We start from the raw sequence: 19837 nt of genomic DNA, 5'->3' as shown, positions 1-19837 counted from the left end.
TACAGTGGAAGTGAAGAACAGATTTGAAGGACTAGATTTAGTAAACAGAGTCCCAGAAGAACTATGGACAGAATTCCTCGACATTGTTCAGGAGGCGGCAACAAAGTACGTTCCAAAGAAAAAGAAAACCAAGAAGGCAAAGTGGTTGTCTGCTGAGACACTGGAAGTAGCACAAGAAAGGAGGAAAGCAAAAGGAAACAGTGAAAAGGGGAGATATGCCCAGTTAAATGCGCAATTCCAGAGGTTAGCCAGAAGAGATAAGGAACTATTTTTAAATAAGCAATGCATGGAAGTGGAAGAAGACAACAGAATAGGAAGGACAAGAGACCTCTTCCAGAAAATTAGAAACATTGGAGGTAAATTTCAGGCAAAGATTGGTATGATAAGAAACAAAGATGGCAGAGACCTAACAGAAGCTGAAGAGATCAAGAGAAGGTGGCGAGACTATACAGAAGATCTGTATAGGAAGGATAACAATATCGAGGATAGCTTTGACGGTGTGGTGAATGAATTAGAACCAGACATCCTGAGGAGTGAGGTTGAATGGGCCTTAAGAAGCATTGCTAACAACAAGGCAGCAGGAGATGATGGGATCCCAGCTGAACTGTTTAAAATCTTAAAAGATGATGCTGTCAAGGTGATGCATGCCATTTGCCAGCAAATATGGAAAACACAAGAATGGCCATCAGACTGGAAAAAATCAACTTATATCCCCATACCAAAAAAGGGAAATGCGAAAGACTGCTCAAACTTCCGTACAGTGGCCCTTATTTCTCATGCCAGTAAGGTAATGCTCAAGATCCTGCAAGGAAGACTCCAGCAATACATGGAGCGAGAGTTGCCAGATGTTCAAGCTGGGTTTAGAAAAGGCAGAGGAACGAGAGACCAGATTGCCAATATCTGCTGGATAATGGAGAAAGGCAGGGAGTTTCAGAAAAACATCTACTTCTGCTTCATTGACTATTCTAAAGCCTTTGACTGTGTGGATCATAATAAATTGTGGCAAGTTCTTGGTGGGATGGGCATACCAAGCCACCTTGTCTCTCTCCTGAGGAATCTGTACAAGGACCAAGTAGCAACAGTCAGAACTGACCACGGAACAACAGACTGGTTCAAGATTGGGAAAGGCGTACGGCAAGGCTGCATACTCTCACCCAACCTTTTTAACTTGTATGCAGAACACATCATGCGATGTGCGGGGCTGGATGAATGCAAAGCTGGGGTGAAAATTGCTGGAAGAAACATTAACAACCTCAGATATGCAGATGACACCACTCTGATGGCCGAAAGCGAGGAGGAGCTGAGGAGCCTTCTAATCAAGGTGAAAGAAGAATGCGCAAAAGCCGGGTTGCAGCTAAACGTCAAAAAAACCAAGATTATGGCAACAAAAATGATTGACAACTGGAAAATAGAGGGAGAAACCGTGGAGGCCGTGACAGACTTTGTATTTCTAGGTGCAAATATTACTGCAGATGCAGACTGTGGCCAGGAAATCAGAAGACGCTTACTTCTTGGGAGGAGAGCAATGTCCAGTCTCGATAAAATAGTGAAGAGTAGAGACATCAGACTGGCAACAAAGATCCGCCTGGTCAAAGCCATGGTATTCCCTGTAGTCACCTACGGATGTGAGAGCTGGACCTTAGGGAAGGCTGAGCGAAGGAAGATCGATGCTTTTGAGCTGTGGTGTTGGAGGAAAGTTCTGAGAGTGCCTTGGACTGCGAGAAGATCCAACCAGTCCCTCCAGGAAATAAAGCCCGACTGCTCACTGGAGGGAAAGATACTAGAGACAAAGTTGAAGTACTTTGGCCACATCATGAGGAGACAGGAAAGCCTAGAGAAGACAATTATGCTGGGGAAAGTGGAAGGCAAAAGGAAGAGGGGCCGACCAAGGGCAAGATGGATGGATGGCATCCTTGAAGTGACTGGACTGACCTTGAGGGAGCTGGGGGTGGTGACGGCCGACAGGGAGCTCTGGCGTGGGCTGGTCCATGAGGTCACGAAGAGTCGGAGACGACTGAACGAATGAACAACAACAACATGACTTCTCTGGACCTAGACACTATGCTCCTATTGATGCAGGCCAAAATCCCATTGGCTTTTTTTGCCACCACATCCCATTGTTGGCTCATGTTTAACTTGTTGTCCACGAGGACCCCAAGATCTTTTTCAAACGTACTTCTCTCAAGCCAGGCATCATTGTTCCCCAATCTGTATCTCCACATGCAAGTGTGGAGAAGAGCAAAGCACAGACCACCCACTACAATGCAGTCTGAGCTTTGCCACCTGTACAGGAGGACCTTCTTACAGCGGCATTAGAAGTGGACAGCTTTTGGTCAAAGAAAATCTAGTATAATGCCAAGTTTTTAAACTTTGTGTTTTTTTTAATGCATTATAACTCTCAATTTGCTTCTGACATGATAAATATAAATATATGGCAAAGCTGATGAGGGTCATCTGTCAGTAAGCACATTCTTTCCCTACTGACTACTTTTATCTTTGTGTGTCAACCATTTTAATTCAGAATAATACTTGGCTTGCCATGTCCCCCCTTGAGTTTCAAGGCTGAGCTGAAATTTGAACTTGAATAACATATTATTTCAGCAATGCTCTCTGATACAGTATCTCTGCCTTCTTGTGGAGTTCCGTTACACCCTTGTTACACCACAAAAGGACCTGATCCTTCCACTTCCTCCTTTTTCTCTCCCTTGCCTCCTCTCCCGATTTATCATTCTTACCACACTTCACTGTGTGAGAGTTTCATGGCAATTTATGTCATTACACAAATTATACAAATTGCCATTAACTGATGTAATGTACTATAAAGAATTGGAACCATGAAGAAAAAAATTATTTGAATTTTTCTTCTGCATGTTTGCATTGCTTTATGGCTTCATTTATCAATTGTGTTAATTGAAATTTATATCATTAGGATAAAATGCAGTAGGGTGCCTTTTCCCTCTTTTGTTGGCCTCATTTTCTAAATTATCATTTCTTTCCCCCCTCCTCACACAGCCATAATTGTCAGGTCTCTCCCTTGTCTTAGGAGATAGAAATGATCAGTTTCCTTCTCACCTCATCTCTTACTTCCAAATTCTTCTTTTCTACATGGTTCTGCACACTCCAGTTTTAGCCAAAGTAGCATGAGTGAAATTCTATATATTTTGGACCTTAGCATACTTTGGTTGAACTCAGAGGAAAGCCTCATAGATTTATCATACTCTGGGACCCTTTCACACTACAACCTGAGAAGGAGGCTCTTGAAGTAATTGATGATTTTCCCATCAAGATTTTTTTTCTAATGCTCAAATAAAATTTACCCTATTGTAACTTTAGACCTAATCCTATCCTATGAGGTAACAGAGAGAAAATACATAACTTTCTCACTGGGACTGTGGCACAGCTGGCTGGGAGTCAGCTGCATTAAGATCACTACTGACCAAAAGGTCATGAGTTCAAAGCTTGCCAGGGTCAGAGTGAGCTTCCGACTAATTTGTGTAGCATGCTGTCAACCTTTGCAGCCTGAAACACAGTTGCATTTGTCAAGTAGGAAATTTAGGTACCGCGTATGCGGGAAGGCTAATTTAACTAATTTATGACGCCATAAAAATCTCCAGCAAGCATGCAAAGAATGAGGGAGTACTTCATCAGTGTCACAAATGGACGGTGAAGCGACAGCTCCCCTGGTGGCCAGAATACCCTCATCAAAAACTGGAATGTTAAATAGCCTCTGTGTGTCTGTCTATATATTTTGTGTGTCTATGGCATTGAATGTTTGCCATGTATATGTACATTGTAATCAGCCCTGCAGAGTGAGAAGGGCAGAATATAAATACTGAAAATAAATAAATAAATAAATTCTCACTATGACAACTTTTCCACTATTTAAAGAATGTAATCCCACATTTTTTCTTCTTTAGCCTGAACATATCCGTGTATCTCAACTTTTTCTCATATATTTTGTTTTCAACACAATTCTTGTTGCCTCTCTCTGAATTTCTTTCCACTTGTCGATATCTTTTTTGAAATTAGGTTCCCAGAAGTACACGTGTATTCCTTACTAATAAAGAATACAGAGGAATGATTATGCTCTGAGTTGGAAACTATGGTTGCGATGATAATGATGATGATGATGATAATAATAATAATAATACTTTATTTGTATCCTGCTACCATCTCCCCAAGGGACTCGGTGTGGCTTACATGAGGCCAAGCCCACAACACATACAATAAACAAAAGCAATAACAATAATCAATACAAAACAGTTAAAATAAACTCAAAACAGGAAATACACAATAAACAATAACAATAACATATCGCAATAAATCCTGTATTGTTTTATTTATTTATTTATTTTGGTCATGTAGCATTGCCAAGACATTTATTCCCATTGTATGTATGTGTTTTTCCTTTTGTGGTCTAAAATGTAGAATTTTCAATTAGTCTCTATTTATTTTCCTTTTATTAACTTCTATCCAATTTTCTAGTTTATCAAGGAAAATAATCCAAAGGTTCTTTTCACGCATGCTATTGCTGAGAAGAGTATCCCATATCCTATTTGTAGTTTAGGAAATAGTATTTAGAATGCTCTGCCAGAGACCTCTAATGCCTCACCAAACTACAAACTTCAATATCTCATAGTGTTCAGCCACAGAGTTAAAGTGGAACAACAGTGCTGTAATTTTTTTGTAAGAAAGAACTTTTGGTTTGATCTTTCAGGAACTGTGTCATCTAGCCTGATCTCCAAACCATCTAATAATCACAGAATCATTGGAATCACAGAAATGTAGAGTTGGAAGAGACTACAAGGGCTATCCAGTCCAACCTCATTCTGGCATACAGGAATAAAAGCACTAAATGGAGGCTATCCAGCCTCCATTTAAAAGCTTCTGAAGTTTGATGCACCCTAGAATTGCACTGGCTTTTAGATCTGCCACATCACATTGTTGACATGTTCAACTTGTGATCTACTTTGACTCCTAGATCCCTTTCTTTGTGGGATGCCAGTGTGAATGTTTAACACACTCCCAGATCCCAAGCCTGGAGGTTCTGAGCAGCAACTGAAATTCCACAAGTTAGTTAGTTTATTTATTTATTTAAGAAATGTATATCCCTCCTCTCCCCACTAAAGGGCCCAAGGTGGCTTACAACCAATAAAACATACAATATAAAAGTTGAAACCAAGTTCCCCATCCCCAACCCCTACCAGGACTTTGGAAGGCTGCCCGTCTCCACAGCAATTTCAGAAAACCACATTTTTTCATTCCCAAATGCCTCTATCCCTCATTTTTTCTAGCTCTACTCACATGTGTTATTGCTGTGTTCAAGAATGCGAGTGGTCATGCTTTTAATCCCTGTATGTAACCATTCCAGTTTTCAATTGAAATCTAAAGGAGTTATCAAATGAACTGAAACCCAGAGTCCTAATAGTTTCAGAACGTTGGATAGTTCCTCAAACATTCAAATCAAATCTTGATGTGGATACTCTGCTTCATTGACATGGAAGTCACAACCACCATTGAACTATATATTTATAGATAATGTACGAAATACATTTGGAGATGCATGAGAGGAAAGGAATGTGGCCTAACAGAACCTGAACGAATTTAGAATGCCTGTGGAGATAACCACAGCTCTGATTTCTGCAGTACAAGGCTTCCTTGAGAGATTGCTGGTTCCCTGGAGGGTAGTCGCTTGTGTGGGTTTGCTGATCTTTCTTGTTAGCTCATGGCACCAGGAAAGGAGCATATGGCTCCAGGTTCAGCAGCTGCTCTTTTCACTCCACATTAATGCTGTAGTTTGTGAGGTATTAATGTGGAATGAGAAAAGTGCATTTAATTTAGAATTGATGAGAGGGAAAAAATAGCAACTGTGAGCATGTTGGGTGGGGGAGGGAAAGATGCCACAGGATTGGCTTGTCAGATACGTGGGAATGGAAATGTCAGGCTTAAGTAAACATCTCCTTGAAGGAAATATCCTCGTGTTCCTAATGCTGATACATCATACCTCAGATTGGAAGTTATAGATCCAGCTAAATTGAGTGTCAGTGTGGTGCACTGCTTTAAGCATTGTACTATGACTTTGGAGACTACAGCTTGATTCCCTGCTTGGCCATGGAAATTCACTGGTTGACCTTGAGTGAGTCACACATGCAGCTCCAGAAGACTCCATGATAGGTTTATCTTAATGTCACCATACATCAGAAGCCCCCGGTGGCACAGTGGGTTAAACCCCTGTGCCAGCAGGACTGAAGACAGACAGGTCACAGGTTCGAATCCAGGGAGAGGTGGATGAGCTCCCTCTATCAGCTCCAGCTCTTCATGTGGGGACATGAGAGAAGCCTCCCACAAGGATGACAAAACATCAAATCATCCGGGCGTCCCCTGGGCAACGTTCTTGCAGACGGCCAATTCTCTCACACCAGAAGCGACTTGCAGTTTCTCAGGTCACTCCTGACATGACCAAAAACATAAAAATCAGAAATGACTTGAAAGCACATACCAACAAAAACAACCTTCCAATATTGTTGTGGAATCCTTTTGGTATCATGCATTTATATAATTGAGCACTGTCATAATTCATCAAGCAGCCTATGATACACACCTGATATTTAACCATGGGACCATAAAGTTATCCTCCCACCTTCATTGTGTTGTGTCTTGGCCTTGGTATTTGATTGGGAAAAACATCCTTCTCTAGAATGAGTTCCACTGTCTACATGCACATGGCTTGTATGAGGAACCTTTGGCCCATCCTGTTTCCCAGTAATGTGGGAGCCACCTTCCCATAACACCATCCTTTGATAATTTGCCAGAGTTTTTGTTCATTTATTTGTTTTCCAGTGTGGGGGATAACAATGGATATCTGTGGTACCATGTGGGTCACAAAAATAATCTGGAGACCACATATGCCCTGTAGAGTGTACTTTGCTCCCTTGTTTTTGTTCAAAAATTGAAATGACCTTGGCATGAAAATAAAATTAAACATTTCTTGGTTTTATATGAAGTTGCAAGATTCCTCAAAGGCAAATGGATGCACATAATGTTAGACAATTAAATCAATTAAGCACATAACAATGATTCAGGTCATTATTATATTGCTTGATGGGTATGAGTTGGGAGAGAGTAGAGATCCTTTTGGATGGGGAGCATGATGTTTAATTAAGACAGCTGCTGATCATAATATATGCAAGACAGTCAATAAAAATTCTTCAATATGGACTACAATACACACAGAGTAATGTTGTTATGAATCCTGTTGGTATTTTACTCATGTACATGTTCCTCTATGAAACTGGTTGAAAAAGTCGCAGAAACAGAATTGTATAAGTAGTATCACTGCACATGGTTGCACATTGGTTTTGGGAAGGTTTATATGTTGGATATGGATGTACGTTGCACCCTGATGATACAGGTGCAAATCTGGTTTCACATTCAGATTCACAGCATAAAATAGTGGTGTTATGCATGTAACATGATGTTATAATCTCTATCCTTGATGTATACTCTGAACCAGGCATAGACAAGTAGATGGATAGATGGGCATAAAATCACAAGCTGTTTCCTTGATATAGACTCTCAGCCATGCATAGATGAATAGATAGGCATCAAGTTATAATCTTTTTTCTTGGTGTAGACCCTCAACCATACAAAGATAAATACCGATAGACAGGCAGAGTGTATATGTGTCCTTAACATATGATGCCATTCTACATCATGATGAATCTACCAGGCAAGTTTCTGCACATTTCTAAAAAAGACAGAAAAACCACTAATATTGAACAGCCAACATACAAGAAGCTGCTACAAGGCTTTTTCATCAACCTCTTTGACTCTACATTAACTAGCTTGCTGATGGTCTTTTATCCTGTTTCATCTCAAGGAGAGCAATTCAATCAATCTATACCCAAATGGATCAATGGAATGATCCTTAAGATAAGGAGGTGGCAAAAATCAAATAGATTTTCTCCCCTATTTCTTTGTTTTTGTTAGTTAATCTTTCAAGCATGGCTTTAAAAAATACTAAAACTTCTGAAGGTATTCCCACAAAGGAAAGACTGAACATTTTAGCCAAGCTAAATACCCTCAGGCATTGCACAAATAAATAAATAAATAAATAAGCACAACACAAGAGTTTGCTAATTTCTGTCTGGGTTTCTAAAGACATGAAAGCACAGCTTGAGATATGCTCTGTTGTAGAGTACTTGTTAAGTATCAAATAGAAACAAAAGTAGGATTTTTGGTACTCTTTGTAAGTGTATTTGATCTTTGAAAGATGTGACTTATTCTCTGTCTTTCCCTCTCTACTCTGATATTCTAACTTATTTGTTCATTCATTTTTGAGGTTTCTGTATTTTAAACACTACAGTGTACAGCAGGACTACAGTGGCTAAGAACATAGTGAATTGATTCCTCAAGTTAGTATGATCAGTTTTTCCCAAGGGTGTTCCTTGGCTATTTGCATATAAGAGGTTTTCAGAAATTGGCTGACATTCAGCATTGCAGTTGTGAATTCACAACTTTGAGTTACACATGTATATATGCTCTGTAGTCTGTCATCTTTCTTTAAAATTACATAAATGCCATCTCAGTTCACCTTAAAAACCATCTGTCTTCTCAGGCAAAGAAGGTTGATGCAGCTTCCAAGTGAGGAAGAACTAGAATGACATTTCCACCCCCCTCCTCCCAATGGTGAGGCTACAAGGATCCTATTTCTGAGTGTTGCAGCCTTATTTGCTGGTGGGATGGTGGTGGAAAGTATGATTGCTGACTCTTAAGGTGGTCTGGAGTGAGCAGGCCAGGAGATATTGCTAAGCTATACATGGAACAGGTTACCTAGTACATTTATGCCCTGGTGCTGTTCCATTTCCAACAATTTCCTCCTGAATTTGGAGCATGTGTCCAAATGTTCCAGCCCACCCCCTGACTGCCTGTCCCTTTGTCCTCATAACACTTCTGCCACTCTCCGCCAGCCATGGTGCTCCCTGTGAACACCTGGCCATCACCTTTCACATCATCTTTCACATTTTGACCTACAAAACCCTGTACGGTTCTGGTCCAGTGTATCTGTCCAAACGTATCTCCCTCTACGTCCCACCCCGGAGTCTGAGATCATCTGGGGAGGCCCTGCTCTCGACCCCACCGCTATCACAAGTGAGGTTGGTGGGGACGAGGAGCAGGGCCTTCTCGGTGGTGGCCCCTCACCTGTGGAACTCACTCCCGGGAGAAATTAGGGCATCAACATCCCTCCTCTCCTTCAGGAGGAAAGTAAAGACGTGGTTGTGGGACCAGGCCTTTGGGCAATCTGACAACTAGATAAGGACAATCAGACGACTAGGACTGACAGGACTGACAAATGTGGAATTGGAATTTGGACTATGAGATAGCGAACGCTGACCGTCTATGAGGAGTAATTAGGTTTGTATTGTTTTATTGGTTTTATTGGTTTTACTGGTTTTAGGGTTGTAATGCAGGAATTGTTGTTTAACTGTTCAACTGTTAATTGATGTTATTGTGTTTTACTACTGTTATGTGATGCTGGCATCGAATTGTGCCTTTGTAAGCCACCCTGAGTCCCCTTTGGGGTGAGAAGGGCGGGGTAGAAGAAACCAAAATAAATAAATAAATAGATCAGCAGAGATTATAATGAGGAGACTGCATGATCAACAAAGAGGATATAGGACTTCAAGTGAACAAAATGGAGCTGTGAGCAGTGTCTTAGCAAGCTGGCTGAACACTGGGATGTCCTTGTATCACTGTATGGAGTTGAGAAATAATAATAATAATAATAATAAGAAGAAGAAGAAGAAGAAGAAGAAGAAGAAGAAGAAGAGGAGGAGGAGGAGGAGGAGGAGGAGGAGGAGGAGGGAAGGAAGCTGATGAAACCATTGATCATATCCTCAGTGGTCATCAGCACACTGGGTGCCATGCCAAAAGATCTCAGTTAGCATTTAGAAACAATAAACATTGACAAAATCATGATCTGTCAACTGCAAAAGGCCACCTTACTTGAATCTGCGCTCATCATTCGAAAGTACATCACACAGTCCTAGACGCTTGGGATATGTTTGACTTGTGATTTTGTGATATGAAATCCAGCATATAGATCTCATTTGCTGTGACATACTGTGTTTTTGTGTCAGTAAAATAACAAGAAGAAGAAGAAGAAGAAGAAGAAGAAGAAGAAGAAGAAGAACTTTATGCGTATACTCCACCACTTTCTCCCCAAAGGGACACGGGGAGACTTACATATGGATCAAAATGCCCACAAAACATAAAAGCAAAACAATCCATTAAAACAAAACATAATTAAAATAAGAGCACAGGAAAATATGCTCCAGATAAATATGCTCCATGGTAAAATATGTCCAGATAAAAATACAATTAAATTAAACATAAGAATATAAAACAGCAATGTTGAAACACAAAACAATGCTCAACAAAACCAATAAACCAGTAATACAATGGACATGGCCAGGCAATAAAAAGGGCCAGGCATGGGATAGTGCAAAACAGCACATCATAGGGCCGGGGTATTGGATAAAGTGCAGAGAACAAAATATTAGCAGGTAACTTAGGGACTGGGCATTTATAACTAGGGACTAGCTGTTCACAAATGCTAGCTGAAACATCCAGGTTTTCAAGTCACTGGGAAAGGAGGACAGTATTAGGGCTTGCCAAATCTCCCTGGGGAGGGAGTTCCAAAGTCAGGGGGCCATCACCTAGAAGGACTTCTCCCTCATCCCCACCAACCATGCTTGTTATGGTGATGGGAGCAAGAGGAGAGCCTCCCCTGTGGATCTTAGAGCCCACACTGGTTCATAGGAGAAGATGTGGTCATGAAGATAGTCAGGACCCAAATAGTTTAGGGCTTTGTAACTCATAACTGGCAGCTTGAATTGGGACTAGAAACTTATTGGCAACCAATGGAGCTGCTTTAGTAGGGGCGTTGTGCACTCCCCTTCCACGCTGCCCCTATATCCCAGGATCTGATTTCAGATTATCTTCTTACCCCAGTGGAGACTTACTACTTCATCGCAATAGGGAAAAAATCCACTTAAAATGTTTTTTCTGCCTCCTGTCAATGGCTTCTCCCTAAACTACAAACCCCAGAATTCTGCAGGAGGCAGAAACCAGATTTTAAATGGATATTTTTCTCTAGTGTGATGAGGACCTTATATAATCCATTTTAAAGCAGGAAATCTTGGATCAGATCCTGGAATATAGGGCAGTGTAGAAAGGACAATGACCAATCTCAATAAAATAGTGAAGAGTAGAGACATCACACTGGCAACGAAGGTCCACATAGTTAAAGCAATGGTATCACCCATAGATGCTAGAGCTGGACCATAAGGAAGGCTGAGCGAAGGAAGATAGATGCGTTTGAACTGTGTTGCTGGAGGAAAGTTCTGAGAGTTCCTTGGACCGCTAGAAGATCTGACCAGTCCATACTCCAGGAAATATTGCCTGACTGCTCACTGGAGGGAAAGAAATTAAAAGCAAAGATGAAGTCATTTGGCCACATAATGAGAAGACAGGAAAGCTTGGAGAAGATTATGATGCTGGGGAAAATGGAAGAAAAAAGGAAGAGGGGCTGACCAAGGGCAAGATGGATGGATGGTATCCTTGAAGTGACCAGCCTGACCTTGAAGGAGCTAGGGGTGGCCACAGTCAATAGGAGCTCTGGCGTGGGCTGGTCCATGAGGTCACAAAGAGTCGGAAGTGACTGAATGAATAAACAACAACAGAAGGGACATAAGAAAACACAATCATCACCAGCCCAAAAGCCATGGCAAAATATGTTCCTTAAACCTGCTCAATTCCAAATTGCCTACTGCTTTTAGCAAAAAAAAAAGAACCCATATGTCTCCCAGCAGTCCTGAAAGGCTTATAGTTTAGAAGTTTGCCCCATTCTGAACTAGGCTACCTATGCATCCACCGGTAATTCTCGGACATTTAGTCCCAAGGAATATTGTGTCCAATTCTGGGCACCACAATTCAAGAGAGATATTGACAAGCTGGAATGTGTCCAGAGGAGGGCGACTAAAACGATCAAGGGTCTGGAGAACAAGCCCTATGAGGAGCGGCTTAAGGAGCTGGGCATGTTTAGCCTGAAGAAGAGAAGGCTGAGAGGAGATATGATAGCCATGTATAAATATGTGAGAGGAAGCCACAAGGAGGAGGGAGCAAGCTTGTTTTCTGCTTCCCTGGAGACTAGGACGCGAAACAATGGCTTCAAACTACAAGAAAGGAGATTCCATCTGAACATGAAGAAGAACTTCCTGACTGTGAGAGCCGTTCAGCAGTGAAACTCTCTGCACCGGAGTGTGGTGGAGGCTCCTTCTTTGGAAGCTTTGAAACAGAGGCTGGATGGCCATCTGTCAGGGGTGATTTGAATGCAACATTCCTGCTTCTTGGCAGGGGGTTGGACTGGATGGCCCATGAGGTCTCTTCCAACTCTTTTATTCTATGTTTCTAGGTAACAGTGCCTAAATACTAAAGACACCAGACCCTGTCTGATCTGGAAAGTAAGCAGTGTCAGTCCTGGTTAGTATTGGGATAGGAGGCCACCTATCTACCAGGTGCTAAGGGCTATATTTCAGAGGAAGGGACTAGCAGAACTACCTCTGAGTGTTCCTTGACCTTAACCACCCCATGAAATTCAGTGGTCTTCCACACTTTGACCGGTTATTTAAAGGAATATATACATGCAGAAGAAGGCTTCCTTACACCCAAACCTAACCATCATAACAAAGTAAAGAGTGTTGGCATTTCTTAAGTTGACTGGGGGAAAAAAAATCCAGCGTGTCCTTTTCTTCTTTAAAATATTCCTTCTAAAATTATCCTGCTCCACAGCCAAAGAATTTAGCCATTTCAGGGCGGCTGGATGATTATGCATCTCTCAGCACTGGAAAGGAGGAGAAAAAATGAAATGTCTGTGAAGATGAAGGGAGGGAGGGATCACATACTTTTCAGCTGACTTAACACTGTGTAAAGCACCGAAAATTATTAATTGAACATCTTGATTATAAATTAGGTGGAAATAATGTTGAAGAAGCATCCCCTAGTCATTGAGGTTTATTATTAGGTCTTCACACTTTAAGAGTTGATTTCCATCCTGGCAGTGGTGAATACAGTGATTATGGGGAAAGGGTGAAACTCGTGGGCTGAGGCACTGAATGTCAGCAAAATGAATCCTGGAGGAGGATTTTGACACCCATTTAAAAACGGTGAGTCCTCCTGAAATGTCACCTTTGCTATCTCGGGCAGCCAGCTCTCTGAGAAATCCTGCCAGATATCTTATTTAATGGTGGAGAATAATTCCCCTAATGGCAGGAGGGCCTGTTTGTTTATGGAGAGTCTGGAATAGTGCACGTGGTTGAGAAAGGAAAAATAGGATGGGGTAGATAGCAATGGGAATAAAGGAATCCCCCTCCAATAAGACAATCACTTTTTATTAGTCTCCCCCTTTTTTAATGATTTTCTTCTTACGACAATGTCACTTAAACAAGGTTCTTGTAGGTTTTTTCGGACTATAGGGCCTGATGTTTCGCCTGCATCTATGGCAAGCATCCTCAGAGGTAGTGAGGTCTGTTGGAAATAGGAAAATGGGTTTATATATCTGTGGAATGACTGGGGTGGGGCAAAGAGCTCTCTGCTGAAGCTAGGTGTGAATGTTTCAGCTGACCACCTTCATTAGCATTTGAAGGCCTGCCTGAGCCTGGGAAAAGGTTCTGTTGAGAGGTGTTAAGATGTGCCTGGTTGTTTCCTCTCTGCTGTTTTGCGCCCAAACACGAATCAAGGAACATGAAAGGCACTGCAGACTACTTCAACCAGAGAAATCAGCCATAGCAGAGCACCTGATGAACCAGCCTGGACACAGCATATTATTTGAGAACACAGAAATGCTGGACCACTCCAACAACCACCATGTCAGATGACATAGAGAAGCCATTGAAATCCACGAGCATGTGGACAATTTCAATAGAAAGGAAGAAACCATGGACATGAACAAAATCTGGCTACCAGTATTAAAAAACTCTAAAATTACAACAGCAAACTCTAAAATTACAAAAGCTAAACAAGCCGGATTGGCTAAAGAGAACTCACCACTTCAAATTTGTGCACAAGCCTAGTATACATAGTGTCTAATTTGAAGAAAATAATTTTACAGTTTTGGGCATTACTTCATTTCTACCTTGCCTTTCTCGACTTCAGAGGGGACTCAAGGTGGCTTACAAATCTGGCAAAAATTCAATGCCAGGGAACTGCTTGGACCAGTTGCCCCAGAGGGACAGACATGGGAGCCAATGTGCTAACTGCCTGACTGTCTGCTCATTGAAATGACTTTGGAGTGGTAGCATAGTGTAACTCTAGAGTATTTCACCTGGTCTAGATGCAGATTTTGTTACACAGTGCCCATCCTATGTCCCATAGTTCATATTATTCATATACCAAATCTGTGATGCCTGTTACATGTTTTGTGTATGTTCCTCATTATTACCCAACTTTTGTCATATATAGATATAAACTTTGACTACTTCAAGAGCATTGTAATTGTCTGAGTAGCAAGAAAATCTGGGGCTTTGAAAGTATCAGTAGATATGTTCTTTTGCTGGCAGGAGACCATTTGATAGTTGATACTACAGCAATAAGCTTTGTAATATGATGACCTTTGTGCAGTATTTTGCCTTGGTTAAAGTGATGTCATTGTGCCCAAGCTGAAGACCTGCTTAATATTGTGAGAATGCAAGCATTGAGTCCTGTTGCTAGTTTCCTTCTTTCAAATCCCCAAAATGAGCATGTATGCTCCAGGGACCACCTTCCCCATGAGACATCTAAATACATTTAAAAAATCAAGAAGGCTCAACATTTGTAGATCATTCTTTTCCTCAAAAGGTGCAAAGAATCAGATTCCTTCTCCGTTCACCCTCCATGTGTGTCCCAAGTTTCCTCATTTCTTTGTTATGGTGAAAGTGACTGAATTTCACAGGGATCACTCTTTGAAAATTACTTCTGACCTGAGAACATTTTGAGCCCCATAAACAACAGCTGGGTGTAAATCAATGGCATGTGTGTCTTTTTGATTTAAAGCAATGAAGTGTTTTGTGTAAATCATCCAAAGATCCTCAAAGAAAGGTGCCTGGAGGCTTTGGGGCAACTGAGATTTATCTCAGAAGCTGACTTGAAGTAGAGGTACCCTGGAAAATGTCATCACCATGGTTGCTGCAACTTATTTTGTTTGTGTATTTCTTTCTTTTTTATTCATATTAGAAGTATTTGTGTTACAGCAGAAATGGGTTGATAGGTATAGCAGCAGTAAATTTTTTAAAAAAAGGTGGATGGGAAGGAAATATATTGTTAGAATTAATAGGAAGATATCAGCGCAAAAATAATTCCTTGCTGTAACATTGATGAAAAGTAGAATCCAAACTCTGGGCCCTTCCAGACAAGCCTTATATCCCACAATCTGATTCCAGGGTTTATGCTTTAAACTGGATTATATGAGTCTGCACTGCAAGATATCTGGGATAAACAGAAAATCTGGGATAAGATCCTTGGATATAGGGCCTGTCTGGAAAGTTCCTCAGGTATTCTTTAATGCAAGCCAGTGTAACAACTTGGGACTTTCAGCTTCCATTCTAAGCTCCTCTTTTTATCTCAATGCACTCATCTATAGGTCTTCTTTGAAAGAAAGATTTACTTTTCCAGTTTCCAACCCATTTTATGTTCTTCAGCAATCTCCCTTTAGCTCTTCATCGTGCTGGCTCTATATTAAAGACATGAATCCTTCTTGTCTCTTTCAAATGTACAAAATGTGTATATGGGGGGCATATTCTTCCTCATCTGCAAAAGGGTGGGGTATTTTCTATTGGCCCATTGGACCATTTCACCAGCTATGTAGCTAAATTATAATACCTTTTCTCTTGTTGCTGGGCATTTACATACTGTAGTCTTTGCATGAGTTGTCTCTATTTTTCTGAACAAATAACTTTTCCTGTTTGTTTGAACTACGCATACACACTGTATACTGCAACTGTGAAATTACCATATATGGGCATTTGTTGCACAAAGATGGAATGACTAGTCTACCATGATCCAATGTGGAGTAGGAATCAATGTGAATTGGGGCACTCTATAACACACATCTGGAACAACACGGAAGTATCCAATGCCCATCACCAAAGCTCAATGTGTATCAAAAGTACTCAATTCAAATCAGAAGTGTTCAGTTTGCACCACAAATGCCCAATGCACTTTACAACTGGCCAATGTGCACCAGAAGAACTCAGCGTACTTCAAAAGTTTCCAATATATGTTGGAGCACTTTGTAATTGTCCCGATACATAACTTCACAATTCAGCAATGGGGTTTTGTTTTGCTTCTGCAACATAGCTAGGGATTCATAAAGTTACACAATTTAGTTGTGATGAAGAATTGTGTTTTGCAAATTTTGTGAAAATCATGGAAAATTTGATGAAAACTGCTAATCCATTAATGGTCACACTAGAGACATGATTTTTCAATATTCTTTCCTAATAGTAGATAATGTTTTTTTTCCTATTTTTATTGCTTCCAAGCTTTAACCATGTGCCCCCCAAAACTGGGCCTTTCTCCATTCCAATTTGTTTCCTGAATTTGGCAGAGGACTTTGGGATACCATTGTAACTAAGTGACGAGGACATCAAACTTACTTTCGAGATGAAGCTTCTCCAATTAAGAACTAAATTTATTTACCAGCGTACAGTATTAGCAAAAACCAAGTCCCACTGGAATCACTTAGTTCCAGGAATTATTGCTGAATACAAAAGCTGGTATAATCCATCATGAGTCAGAATTGTATATCAAACCACCTAATTAAAGTTCTTTCCTTAAAATACAATTACATTTGCAGCTCAATCCCCAGAATTGGGTAAGGGAAGGGAAATAGAGGAATGGTTTTGTACTGTGTAAGCACATAAACTTTATGAAGGCACAACCCAGAGATTTCCTGTTCTATGTGGGTTCTGATATGCAATCTCAGCACAAATCAAAATGCTTTCTCATTGGTGGAGTCTTATATGGCAAGATGTTGAACCCGTAATGTCATCAAACAGCATGGGGACCTTTTTTGTCATATTTTTGCCTCCTAGATCAATTTAGACCCAGGTGAGGTGTGTGGGGTTGAAACAGAAAGTAAATTTCACTGATTTCCTGTATTGAAGAAGAATTTCTTGAGACTAAAAAGTGACTAAAATGCATGCCCCTAATCAGGCCCGTAGCCAGGTTTTTGATTCGGGGGGGATAGGAGTTTGATTTGGGGGGGGGGGCTGAGTCTGAGTGAAAGAGGGTCTACCCTTGCAAACCTTTTGTATCGTTACCCCAATACACCCATGCATATGACATATATTGAGCATGGTGATCAAATGATGATATGAATAAACATAACAGTTTAAATAATGTACCAGTAAGGCCTTTTTGCGGACCACCATGAGAATTTGCGGACCCCCCCCCCCCCCAGCTACATGCCTGCCCCTAATCCATGCACTGGGTGTTTGAATCAAGAGAAATTGATTTTGTCATGATGTTTGCTGGAGGTTGGGGTCCTTCAAGATATTTCAAGGGACTAATTTAACCCACTAAAATCCCACAATGTCCATACCACATCTTTCTTTTAACAGACCCCTCAACCTCTGAAGATGCCTGTCACAGATGTGGGTGAAACATCAGGAGAAAATGCTACTGGAACATGGCCATATAGCCCAGAAAACTCAGAGCAACCCTCTCTCTGCCTTCCTTCCTTCCTTCCTTCCTTCCTTCCTTCCTTCCTTCCTTCCTTCCTTCCTTCCTTTCTTTCTTTCTTTCTTTCTTCATATATAAAAATGAAATGAACATGTTTTACATAATTCTTCCTTGGAATTCAAGGTAACATATACAGTGTCCACTGTCTGTCTCTTAAAAACTGACCTGGCCCAGGACTGTTTAATTCAGCAGGGCTACTTTATTTAAACCTGCAGACAATGCCTTTAGTGAATTTTTCTGGATTTTTCTAGGTTGGAATGTCTCCAAGGAAATTTGGTATCTCTATGACAAAGAGGTTCTTCCTCTAATGTTCAGGTGGAATCTTCTTTCTTGTAATTTGAACTCATTGCTCCATTGAGTCCTAGTCTCCAGGGCAGTAGGAAACAATTCTATCTCCCTCTTATGACATCCTTTCAAATTTTTGAACATCGCTGTCATGTCTCCTCTCAACCGTCTCTTCTGAAGGCTGAACATGCCCAGCTTTTTAAGATGCTCCTTATAGGGCATGCTTTCCAGAACTTTGATCATTTTAGTTGCCCTCTTCTGATATTCCAGCTTGTCAGTGTCCCTCTTGAATTGTGGAGCCCATGTGTTGGAAGCATTATCAAACAGAAGATGGGACGGACTTGACTTCTCCTGCTCCAGAAGGTATGAGCCAAAACCAGTGGTTTCAAATAGCAAGAAAGGAAATTTTGATCCAGTGTTAGGAAGACCCCTCTGATGGTAAGGCTTGATTGACACTTGAGTAGACTGATTCAGATACTAGTGACCTCTATTTCATGGATTGTTTCCAACAGAGATTGAATGACTAACTTTAAGGCCTGATTTAGGGATTAGATGATGATTTGGTTGAGAGATACTCTGGAATATGCAGAAAACTCTAGAGGATCCACAGGTTTTGTGGCTATCTGGCTAGCTGGATTCAATTAGTTTCAATCTGATCCAGTATCCAGATGGACATTGCCTCCATCATTCTTTCCTTGGAACTGATCAGAGGAGGGAAAGGCAGGGGTGAATATATAAATTGAGCCAGTTGAGGACTATCTGACTGTCTCTTGTGCTTCCTCTATGGCAGTAGTTCTCAACCTGGGGTCCCCAGATGTTTTTGGCCTACAACTCCCAGAAATTCCAGCTAGTTTACCAGCTGTTAGGATTACTAGAAGTTGAAGGCCAAAAACATCTGGGGACCCCAGGTTGAGAACCACTGCTATATGGAAATATCACCTATTGCAGTGGTTCTCAACGTGTGGGTCTCCATGTGGGTCTCCAAATTATGCAGTCGAGTTTCCCGCATTTGGGGAAATTGCAGGGGTCAGCCTACAGCTTCTTGCAAGTCCAACCAGTTAACCAGCTGTTAGGATTTCTGGGAGTTGAAGGCCAAAACATCTGGGGAGAAACATGTTGAGAACCACTGACCTATTGTTTTAATGCCACAAATGGTAAACTACTATTGTAAAGAATGAATGTCTGTATGCATGTAGAAGGGCAGAAGAAACAGGCCTGAAGAAAACAACATGGAGTTCTCGCAAAGCATTATGTGGGGCGGCCTTGGCAGTCGAAGCGAGGATGCAGCAAGGCATAACTGAATGACAATGGACAATAAGGTGTGCGGCCGAGCATGTAAGGAGTGCAGGGTGCAAACAGGAGGTACCCCATAAATCATGAGGCCTGGAGTCCGAATGTCCTGAACGTTGGAGAGATCAAAGATTTGGGAGAACTTGAAAGAGAACAGGACAACTTGACTATTGAAATGAAGAAAAATGGATTTTGGCCTATAAATGTAGGGGACCCCTGACAATCTCCACGCTTCCTGATCCGCGGCAACGGGAATGTCCATACCTTCTCAGAGGAAAGCTGATCATCTTCATCTGGAGAAGGCCTGTGTGTGCGTGAGTATGAATGAATGTGTGTGTGCACGAGAGCTCTCCTTGATGTGATTCTGATATGATTTTGTGATGATTGTATTTCAATAAATGTTACATGAATAGTGGCAAAAACAAATTTGGTCTCTAAAGTGTCTCATTGATCTAAAATACCTTACTATTCCTTATACACTCTG

This window comes from Anolis sagrei, chromosome 2 (assembly GCF_037176765.1).
Source record: "Anolis sagrei isolate rAnoSag1 chromosome 2, rAnoSag1.mat, whole genome shotgun sequence".
Lineage (NCBI taxonomy): Eukaryota > Metazoa > Chordata > Lepidosauria > Squamata > Dactyloidae > Anolis > Anolis sagrei.
This window is presented reverse-complemented; position numbering follows the sequence as displayed.